The sequence below is a fragment of the Anthonomus grandis genome, chromosome 7 (assembly GCF_022605725.1).
Source record: "Anthonomus grandis grandis chromosome 7, icAntGran1.3, whole genome shotgun sequence".
In the NCBI taxonomy this organism is placed as follows: Eukaryota; Metazoa; Arthropoda; class Insecta; order Coleoptera; family Curculionidae; genus Anthonomus; species Anthonomus grandis.
Window position 1 is genome coordinate 19,765,948 of NC_065552.1, and position 9,157 is coordinate 19,775,104.

At 32.1% G+C, this 9,157-nt stretch overlaps 1 long non-coding RNA gene across 1 annotated transcript; it reads left to right on the forward strand.

The window, feature by feature from the left end:
* Positions 1-5,856: 5,856 nt before the first annotated feature.
* On the forward strand, positions 5,857-7,944 carry LOC126738313 (uncharacterized). The gene is made up of 2 exons (XR_007661294.1): positions 5,857-6,132; positions 6,978-7,944. It is a non-coding gene; the product is annotated as an uncharacterized LOC126738313 (long non-coding RNA).
* Positions 7,945-9,157: the final 1,213 nt, after the last annotated feature.

Below are 9,157 nucleotides of genomic sequence, written 5' to 3' on the forward strand. Positions count from 1 at the left end.
CCCTAAAATTAACAAGTGAAACTTAGAAAATGATGGTTGTAAAAAGCATGAGAAAACGTTTTACAAAGAATAGGACTCAAGCTTACCTCAAGATGTTGGAGGGTCTTTTATAAAGTGTGTTAAAATATTTTTTTTACATTGCATGGCTTGTGTTGCCATGAGGTAACCATGAGGTCGAATCCCAACCTCAAGAAATTGCACTTGTTAACCTGAAGACCAAAGCATTTGAAAAGAAAGCCAGAAGGCAATTTCCGGGTACCTCTTTGATGTATAATTTCACGCAGGCCCAGTTTTACAAGAATTAAGAATACAACATTGCCCCACTTAGATTTAAGTTGCAGCGAGTACGAAAATCAATGCCTAATCCAAAAAGGCAAAGTATTCAAATTGATGGAAAAACAATAGCAACAACAGCCCGGTATCGAAAATGGCAATACCTAAAAAATTAATCCTTGAGCATGGCGTACGTGACCAATAACAAACGACAAACAGAAAAATCACATTAGTCAGAGAGAGAGAGAGAGAGAAACAACCTGACCCCAATAAAGTGCTAAAATTTAAAACGAAGAAGAGCTAACGCCATCTATGTGCGATCTATGTGAGATTCTCTTATAGTATCTCAACAGAAACCGTATATCGCCTTATCTCAATAATATAAAAATATTAAATATGAACAATAGAAGAAAGCTACATATGTATAATTTTGTATATCGCAAAGTAAATAATAATCAACTATTTAATTTAAGAAGCCAGGTTAAAAAATGCGAACATGCGCATGCCACACGAAATAACAACGTTTTTATCGTACCATTGCATAGAAGCGCAACATTTCAACGTTCTTTTAAGTATGTAGCTGTTCAAATGTGGAATGGCTTAAACAATGACATAAAGCAAATGCCCTTCTCTGGTCAAATAAAATCTAAACTACTTATGGAACAAAGAATTGGCAATTAATTCAAGTAGGGTGATATATAAAATGTGATAATGCGTATAATAACATAATACAAGAAATAGTAACCTGTAACATAACGACACCTCATAGGCCAAATGGCGTAACTCACAAAATACCCGAAATTAAGTTAAGTACATATCTCGATTCTTCTCCGAAAAATACATTAGCTGGCGAAATGATATAACCACTAAGAAAAACTAAATTATCAAAAAAACTGAAAAACATAAAATCTCCAAGTTTGGAGTAACCGTTTTAAAGAGTGGCCAGTTGATGTATCCCCCAAGTTTAACCCTATTTCTTAAAGGATTGACCTAACATGAACAAGGCCAAATGCAGTAAGCCATATTATTCAAAAATAAGGTAAAAAAAAATGCGCAAAATTGTCAGGAGCCATATAACGCAACCCACAAGTAGAACATAGTAAGAACTCAAGGAGTGATCTGTGTTTGTTGTTTTGCTGATATTTTTAATTTTTCTAAAAAAGTGTCAGACTAATTCATAATAAAAGAGTGAATTTGTCAATAATTATTATAAGGTAAGTTGATAATAATATTATGATATTATAAATAGGCCAGTATTTGGACGATGCCGGTAAAATCAATTCACAGGTTGATTGAAACCTTTCCTTGTGAGTTGATTTTTTATTATCTCTAATAAAAGGCATTTAAGTTAGTATTATAATAGCACTAAAATGCGTATATTAATTACTACTAATTAGTGTAAAAGGAAATTTTTTTACTAAAGAGTAAAATATTATAAAGTTGGGTTAGGATAATAGTTGCTTGCATAGATAGTAGAGATAAATAATAGAATATTGCAAGGGAGCATAGACAGACAATTTTGATGTTGTGTTGTGATCAGTCTGGTCGCCCGATAGTATGGTCAAAGTTTACTGAATAAAATACAAGTTGCTTCACTCGGCTCCACGCGCCGAATTACCTATTCACCGCCCCTCACTTCATTTGCCGGGCGACGCTCCTACATTCGAATCTTTTGGGTTACACAGTGAGTAGAGTTTAAATCGTTTTGATGTGCGAGCGTTTTATTACTAGTTGTACCGGGTGGACTCAGTGGACTGCCAAATTATTATAATCTATTATATTAAAATGTCGACTTATTGTTCGGTAGACAGTTGTATTACAAAGCGTGGAAGTGGTTTAATGTTTTTAGATTTCCGAAAAATGAAAATATATATATAAAATATATATTTATATATATAATAAAATAACAAATAAGAAATAAGGGTAACCAATTACATGCCAGGTTATAGTACCTCTCTGTCTTGAGAGGGTGTGTTGTGACCAAAATAACGTGCGCAGTTTCGTTTTCACATAAAATAAAATATGAAAGTTGGATTTTGGTCAACTTCTTATTTTATTCTTATATTATTTTGCTATATAAATGTGTTATGGAACTTTTGTACATTTAACTCTTTTTTTATTTCTTATTTTACTTTATTTGTCTGTATAAATCCAGCTTAAGAGACTGCATTGTTCACATTTTGTTGGCACATTTTAAAATGGCAAAATATATTTTCCTCTCAATCTTTTGTCCTTCTTTTACAATATTGCACTTTTGCCAGAGCTTTTAAAGGTTATTTGAGTCGGAAACATAACTCAGCTTATAATGAAAAAAAACTAATCGAAAATTAATAAAATTCATAGAAAAATCGACTTAATTTAAAAGCAAAAATATTAATAAAAGCAGCAGTCCAAACAAAAATATTTTGGGGCATTAAAAAATTTAGTCACTTCGGCAACGTTGTGCTACAGTCTTACGCACGTTTTACTATTTTTCGAGTTCTGTCAAAAATTATGAATTAATGAATCTCGAGCGATGTTGCCAAGGAATTAAAACAAATACACGCTTTAAATTATTGAGTCTAAGGGCGTGTTTTTTGTTTAGAGTGTGTTTTATCAGTTTTTTTGCTGTTTTCATACTTTTTTGGAGAAAATTAATGCCAAAATAAACGATCATGGTGCATAAAACGATCATAAACAGCATGGTGTGTAGTAAAGAGAGTAGAGCATTAAAATCCAAATTTCATCGGTAAGTTTATTTGCTTACATTAAAACAACAAAAGACTTTTGTTTTTTTACCACCAGCGTCGTCACACGAAAAATATTACGGTTAATTAATTATGTAATGACATTTTTCGCCTCTATTTAAAATTGCACAAGAGCGACGAAAACAACACGTATAGATATAGAAAATTATTTGTACACTACACAATCCTTTCTCCATCCTTTTTTTTCTCACTACTAATTTTAAAACAATAAAATTATACATTATTGGGCTGGTTATGAATGAAACATTACGTTTATTACTTATAATGTCTTTGGTAATGCTATTATTAGTCTGACAAAATAACAAAAACGTCAAAAAGTGTAGTAATCAATCATTTAAAATTCAAACATGTCATTACTTAGTAGTTATGTCTATCTTTAGTTGTTAGGTTTAGTAACAGTAATATATGCATTTTTTCACACAAACTTTTGACTTTGATTTAAAAATAAATCCTAATGAAACCAGTCGTACCAAAACAACCTTTAATAATATACCTAAGTACCTAATTATTAACAAAAAAAATGTAACCATTTAGTTCTTGAATTAGGAAAACTTTGATAATGTAATATTTATTTACTTTGGTGGTTATAAAAACGAATAATTTATAGTATTATCAATTTACATATTTTTCCCAAGTAGGTACATTAAATAATAATTTTATTCCAGATAATAAAGTTATTATAAAATCGTGCTCCGTCTTCCCCTACAGTTCGAATTAGACGAAACTCGTAAAATAACAGGTATCTTTCTATCTAACCAGAATCAAAGTTTACTAAATAAAATACAAGTTGCTTCACTCGGCGAAAAACCTTTTATCTTTCGATCTCAAAGGCAGGCCGCCGAGCTCCTCGCCGACGGGGAACTAGCAAAAAATGTAAAGGGGAATTCTGGTAAAAGATACCTATTATTTTACGAGTTTCGTCTAATTCGAACTGTAGGGGAAGACGGAGCACGATTTTATAATAACTTTATTATCTGGAATAAAATTATTATTTAATATACCTACTTGGGAAAAATATGTAAATTGATAATACTATAAATTATTCGTTTTTATAACCACCAAAATAAATAAATTTTACATTATCAAAGTTTACGTAATTCAAGAACTAAATGGTTAATTTTTTTTTGTTAATAATTAGGTACTTAGGTATATTATTAAAGGTTGTTTTGGTACGACTGGTTTCATTAGGATTTATTTTTAAATCAAAGTCAAAAGTTTGTGTGAAAAAATGCATATATTACTGTTACTAAACTTAACAACTAAAGATAGACATAACTACTAAGTAATGACATGTTTGAATTTTAGATGATTGATTACTACACTTTTTGACGTTTTTGTTATTTTGTCAGACTAATAATAGCATTACCAAAGACATTATAAGTAATAAACGTAATGTTTCATTCATAACCAGCCCAATAATGTGGAATTTTATTGTTTTAAAATTAGTAGTGAGAGAGAAAAGGATGGAGAAAGGATTGTATAGTGTACAAATAATTTTCTATATCTATACGTGTTGTTTTTGTCGCTCTTGTGCAATTTTAAATAGAGGCGAAAAATTTCATTACATAATTAATTAACCGTAATATTTTTCATGTGACGACGCTGGTGGTAAAAATACAAAAGTCTTTTGCTGTTTTAACGTAAACAAATAAACTTACCGATGAAATTTGGACTTTAATGCTCTACTCTCCTTACTACACCAGAATGCACCATGATCGTTTATTTTGGCATTAATTTTCTCCAAAAAAGTATGAAAACAACAAAAAACTGATAAAACACACTCTAAACACAAAACACGCCCTTAGACTCAATAATTTAAAGCGTTTATTTGTTTTAATTCCTTGGCAACATCGCTGGAGATTCATTCATTCATAATTTTTGACAGAACTCAAAAAATAGTAAAACGTGGGTAAGATTGTAGCGCAACGTTGCCGAAGTGACTAAATTTTTTAATGCCCCAAGATATTTTTGTTTGGACTGCTGCTTTTATTAATATTTTTGCTTTTAAATTAAGTCGATTTTTCTATGAATTTTATTAATTTTCGATTAGTTTTTTTTCATTATAAGCTCAGTTATGTTTCCGACTCAAATAACCTTTAAAAGGTATAACATTTTTTAATACTTAAAAAGCGGATAAACAGCTCTGGCAAAAGTGCAATATTGTAAAAGAAGGACAAAATATTGAGGAGGAAAATATATTTTGCCATTTTAAAATGTAAACAATGTCTCTTAAGCTGGATTTATACAGACAAATAAAGTAAAATAAGAAATAAAATAAGAAGTTGACTAAAATCCAACTTTCATATTTTATTTTATGTGAAAACGAAACTGCGCACGTTATTTTGGTCACAACACACCCTCTCAAGACAGAGAGGTACTATAACCTGGCATGTAATAGGTTACCCTTATTTCTTATTTGTTATTTTATTATATATATAAATATATATTTTATATATATATTTTCATTTTTCGGACATCTAAAAAACATTAAACCACTTCCACGCTTTGTAAAACAACTGTCTACCGAACAATAAGTCGAAATTTTAATATATAAGATTATAATAATTTGGCAGTCCGCTGAGTCCACCCGGTACAACTAGTAATAAAACGCTTGCACATCGAAACGATTTAAACTCTACTCACTGTGTAACCCAACAGATTCGATTGTAGGAGCGTCGCCCGGCAAATGAAGTGAGGGGCGGTGAATAGGTAATTCGGCGCGTGGAGCCGAGTGAAGCAACTTGTATTTTATTCAGTAAACTTTGGTATGGTCGCGCGTCTGGTTGCGAGTAGTGAAAATGCATGCTTGTATATTGAGCGTTGTCACACTTCGCGATTAGTTGTCTGAAAGCCGGTCTTGAGCAAGGAAGTTTTTCGCTGATCTTTTTTTCTTTTCTGGACTTGTTTATTTCCTGAAGCAATGGCGTTTGATACGGAAAGGTTCATAATTGAAATTCATAATCGGCAGTCAATATGGGACTCATCATCTTGAAAATTCAAACAGTGAACAGTGATTATTCAAATCGCGACTTAAAAAAGAAGAGTTGGGAAGAAATGGTAGATATTTTTGGAGGTACAGAACTCCATAATATTAGCGTAAAGAAAGACTTGGGTAAGTTTTTATACACATTTTATATTTTATTGAATCATCTTATTTTGCCAAGAAAGTATATTTCTATAACTAAAATAGTCGGCAAACGCATCACGGATCGCAAGCGCACTTCGCCCTCCTCTGGTTAAGTCCCTTTCCACAATTTCATTTTCGAAACCAATTATTTGCAAAGTATCATCAAAAGAATATCCATCTCGAGCGCGCACAAAGTTATGCAAGATATAACATGTTTTAACAATATTTTTTGCTAACTCTATAGACACATTTAATGGTCTGTGAAAAATTCTCCACTTATTAGATAAAATGCCGAAGGAACATTCTATATATCGTCGAGCTCTAGATAATCTGTAGTTAAAAATTTTCTTTTTATAACTAAGAGTATTTCCTCCGTATGGACGCATAAGATTGACTTATAAAGGAAAAGCTTCATCTCCTACGAACTATGTGTTCGTTCGGAAAATGTGTCAGATCATTTTCTGATAAACTTGTGGGTTTAGGAATATTTAACAAGCTGTTATTGAGTTTATAGTAAAGCGAAGTATCTTTCATAATTGCTAATAATCGAACCTATTGTTGAATGTCCGACGCGATAGTAGTAATGGATTTCCATGAACGAGCAGCCACTCCCAAGATATCTGTAAATAAAATATATTTTTAGAATATACAGTGAACGGCAAAAATATGTAACAAATTCAATAAAAGGTAAATCAGGGCGTGTTTGAAAAAAAGGTCGCGCACGTCGATTAATATTTTTGGTGGCACATTTATTAACTTTGTTTTGTAGTATTTAATAGAAGGAATTTTAAATATTATCTTTAATAATGTAATTTTTCGATTTTTTTTAGGTCAATCACTGCAAAAAAAAATGGAAAGGTTTGAGATCATGCTATACTCGAGAAGTGAGAAGATTAAAACAAAAAAAGTCTGGGTCTGGAGCTGATCGAAAAAGCGAGTACTTGTATTTTAGGCAGTTACAGTTTCTACAAAAAGTTACCGCTATTAGAGAAAAGCTAGAACAGGATGAGCAAGTTGATCAGGAGCAGGTTTCTGAAGGTGGCGAAGTGTTAGTTGATCGATCGGCAAAAAGACCATAAAAAAGAAAATTAGGCACGCAGCTCGAAAAAGAAAATGACCCGTTAATACTAACACTACAAAAATCCATAGATTCTCGCGAGCGTCAGTTACAAGAAGAATCTGATGAGGATCGCATGTTTCTCTTATCCCTTCTTGGCTCTTTAAAAAGGGTACCTGAGGAGAGGAAAATGGCAACCAAGATCAAAATATTAACAATTTTAAATGAAGATACAGAGAATACATGCAGAAATTCTAGCTTTCAACACAATAATATTTCAAAGACATATGATTACGGGTACTTAACTCAGTCCAATTCTCAATCAACTAATCAACGGCCAACGACATTACATCAAAGCTATTAAGGACACCAAAGTTTCCAACAGCGCTCGACTACAACCCCAACATTACCGACAGATTCGCCATCAGTCCAACAAATGACAAGTCAAGAAGCCGTACAACCGTTATATCAAAAGCCCTCAATACCGCATGGCTACCAATCAGGTCATCATCAAACTCAGTTTACTCAGCCGCTCTTATCTCCTACCGATTCTATTCACTCTCAATCAGACATATCACAAGCTGGTTCACACTCAACTAATTCTGAGAGTATGATAGAACTTTTTAATCTTTAGTGTTGCTTCAATCATGTACATTGCCTAATTATTTGATTTTTTACTTAACTACTTTAACCAAACCTTTTGATATTTAGAATTTTTGAATAAAGATGTTACAAGTATATTCTTCTAGTTTTTTATTGTATTCATAGTTAAAGCGAAAAGAACTCAGAGAAACATATAATTGATACCTACTTAAATTGTTCGTCCAAGATAAAAATAAATAACATGAGGATGTCATCAACCGTGGAGATATGAGATTGATGAGTTACATAAAAGTTGTTTATTACACTGATTATTCAAATACTGTCATAAATATTTATAAACTATTACAAATTCCAAACAGTTTTGAATTCTAGAGATTCTGTATATTTGTGTAACAACATGCCCCGAAACGAAGAACGCAACTATGTATACTCGTCGAGTTCCCCTATTGCATACGACCGTTCCCGAAGTAAGGACGGAAGTTCTCGTGATCGCCGTGACGGTGAGTTATCTCAATATTGTTCCAAAAGAAGTAAGGATCAAGGAAGAAGTTACACTCCCCCTATGATGTCCAGCGAGCAAAATGGTAGTGAGTCTTTTTATTCATTAAGTCAAGCTTTAATTCAGGGTTTAAATCAGATTGCTAATAATTCTAATAATCGTTCTGGGGTGATTAATAACAATATTATTGAAGAGTTTAATCCTGTTCATAAAGATATTAAGGAATGGCTGAACGCTGTAGATGAATTTTCTGAAATTAATAATTGGTCAGATTAAGTAACATGTCATCTAGCGTTAAGTAAATTATGTGGACCGGCAGAAATTTGGTATCGAGGACTGCCTACACGAATATTTACTTGGTCTGAGTGGAAAGATCTACTTATTGAAAATTTTATTTCTAAGAGAGACTTGCATGCTAATATGAAAAAATGTTGAGTTGTATCCCTATGCCTAACCAAAGTTTATATGAATACGCTTTTGAAAAACTTGCACTAATAAACCGTATGAAAATTCCCTTATCAGACACGGATAAAATTAATTTAGTAATGGGCGATATTAAAAACCAACAAATTCGATTTGCGGTTGAAACTGCTGAAATTAAAAATCCAGCAAAATTATTTCGTTATTTAAAAAAATTCTTGTACTGAAAGTTCTCCTTTAACTTCTTCCGCGACTTCAAATTCTTTTCGCCGACCTAACAACAATATTCCCATCAAATTTCGCAGAAAAACTCAATTCGCTGTTTTAATTGCCACGAAAAAGGTCATTTTAAAGAACAATGTCCTAATAACAATCAAAAAAATGCCAATTGGGAACTGGTCACCTATTATAACACAGGACAATTAACTTCT